The sequence below is a fragment of the Olea europaea genome, chromosome 10, assembly GCF_002742605.1.
Source record: "Olea europaea var. sylvestris chromosome 10, O_europaea_v1, whole genome shotgun sequence".
Lineage (NCBI taxonomy): Eukaryota > Viridiplantae > Streptophyta > Magnoliopsida > Lamiales > Oleaceae > Olea > Olea europaea.
Genome location: NC_036246.1, coordinates 34,930,158 through 34,932,807, shown reverse-complemented (window position 1 = coordinate 34,932,807; position 2,650 = coordinate 34,930,158). Strand labels below are relative to the sequence as shown.

The window sequence follows — 2,650 nt, the reverse complement described above, 5'->3', positions numbered from 1 at the left end:
TGAAAAAAATTCCATATTCGACTCAATACCAAGATTTCAATATCAAGAATTTAGTTACATGTACAATATATACATCCTATATATGCAAGTTTACACCAATTACATAAATTTGTACATGCATTAAAGCAATACAATATACAATTAGATGAAAAGGTCCCTAATTCTACTAAATGTTAATGCACAACATAAAATGTTGGCGAAAGGAAAGGACCTCGTAAAGGGAATGGCTGAAAGTGGTTGCGTCATCGGACCATTGACTTTGGGATGCACTTGTGAAGCTATACACTGATGCCGTACTGATGCCAAAGAAATGGAAAAAGCTGACTACATACTGTAAAAGGTTGCTGAGAAGAGAAGTGGCAAACCAATGTTTAGTTCATATATGTTAGTTATGGATGGGGATGTCTACGAGTCGAGTTGAAATTTTAGGCTCTAGCTCAGCTCGGGTAAAATGTCCGAGCTTCTTTTCAGGCTCAAGCCATTTTTGCTCGGCTAAAAAATTAGGCTTGATCCTTTCCGAGCCTAGCCGGGCCGGCTCAAAAATTAATTTTTTTAATGAAAAAGGCAGCAGCTAAAATTTAGTTGTTGCCATTTAAGGCAGCAGCACGCTGCCTTCAATTTTATTTTTTAAAAATATATGCTCGATTCTCCCGAGTCGGTGACCCACACGGGTTGGCTCGAGACTTGCGGGGAACCTAAAAATTGGGCTTCGTTTTCCCGAGTCTCGAGTCGATGAGCTTGAGCTTTTTTCGAGCCAAGTTACTGGTGGCCCGTGCCGACGAGCCCGATTGTAATCCCTAATTATGGACCAATATGCTAAGAGACATGACATCAACAATGCTGAAAAAAATGTTAATTGCATATAATCATATTGCACAAAACCCATCAAATACCAACCCTAAAAACATATTTTCTTCTTTCACCCTCTTCCTACACATAAGTTCTTCCTCATACCACTAAAAGAGGAAGGCAGTGATAAAGAACAAGATTACAATATGTTTTTGCGTCCATTAAGTATGATGAAATTTCTAATTTCGACATACATTATCTACAAGTTCGAGAAAAAAAAAACATAAAATTCTAAAGCATTTTCATTTCAAACAATTTTTTCAAACCATATTACTTAATCTTTTATGTAATTAATCGCCAACAAAAGCAACAACAATTCTATGTTAAGAGCATACCTATATGCAAGTTGCAACTAAAATAAGGAATCAAGTGTCAATCAAAGATTTCCCACAATAAATTGAAAATCAGGATTCATGTGTCAATCAAAGATTTCCCACAAATTGAAAATCAAAGTTATATAAACCCACTATCAACACAATCAAATTAATTCATTTGAAAAAAAAAAAAACTACCAAAGGAGACACCAACCACTAAAATCCTAGAAGAATAGCTTTTTCTCGTCTTTCTTCAAACCATTTTTCATTTATACATTCATTTTCTCAATCAAAAAGACCCAAAATTATATCATTTTACTTCAAAATTATTAAATATTTTTCAGCATAAGTAAATAAACTAGCATAAAATTTCATTCATAAGGAAAACAAACACTGCATTTTATCACATCGAAATAAATAAACATAAAACAAATCAAATCAAAAAGGGAAAAAAATACCTGGTTGAACTTGAAATTGAGTAGAATTTGGTGCCAGTCTTGGGATGTTGATTTAGGTGTAGGCACTAACAAGGATTTTGGGGTGCACAATCAGGGGTTTTACTTTCCTTTGACGACGATGTAGTTTTGGGGAAGATGATTTAGGACGTGCTGGTGATGAAGTGGGGAGAATTTTAGGGTATTAATTACGGGAGTAAAAGTTTTAATTTTTGTCAGGGCATTATTCTAATCAATCGTGATACTTTTGTACAATATATTTTAAAATTTGATTTACAATGTATGATTTGACAAACATCATATCCATCTATTTGAAAAATTATTTTTAAAATCAATGGTCAGGATTTTTCCAACACACTTATTGTTAATCAAATTGTGCAAATGCATTGTACAAATGATTAATTTTACAACAAAAAATCTATTTGTACATCACTTTTTTCACATTAATTTTCACACTCCTCTCACAAAGGTGAGCTCCGCGATTATTTTAATCATGGATCCTACCCACTTGCATGTGTGTGCGCTGTGAAAAAAGTGTACGTGTAGAATGGTTGGTTTTACAATGTATTTGGTCTAATTTTCCCAAAATCATATGCATAAAAATCGGTGCAAAAATTGGGGAACCACCTGATTCAACCGAAAAACCAATGAATTGTGACGATTTGTGCGGGTTTCACATTTGATAAGTAATAAATGGTAGATAATGGGTTTTAAAATGATGTTTTAATTAATAATTTTTTTAATATAATGTATAAATTATTTATTATTCTAATTTCGGGTCAATTCTGGTTCATCCATTTGACCCTTGACACTTTAATTTCGAGTCGATTACCGGACTAATTTTCAAAACATTGCTATTTAACTCAATATATAAACTTATATTTTTTGTTTCATCTTTTTTTAGCTTAATTTTAGAAATCTCGGTTCAAAAAGTAAGAACCCTTTTTGATAAAATCTCGACTTTGATTAAACCCCGAACCTCTCAACAATTACACAACACATTTTCCAAAAATCGCTATTACAAAATTTGTT

At 32.9% G+C, this 2,650-nt stretch overlaps 1 long non-coding RNA gene across 1 annotated transcript; it reads right to left on the bottom strand.

The window, feature by feature from the left end:
- Positions 1–1,827, bottom strand: LOC111401978. Its single transcript, XR_002704150.1, has 2 exons — positions 1,622–1,827; positions 1–344 (listed from the first exon to the last, which is right to left on the bottom strand). It is a non-coding gene; the product is annotated as an uncharacterized LOC111401978 (long non-coding RNA).
- Between the last annotated feature and the right edge of the window lie 823 nt (positions 1,828–2,650).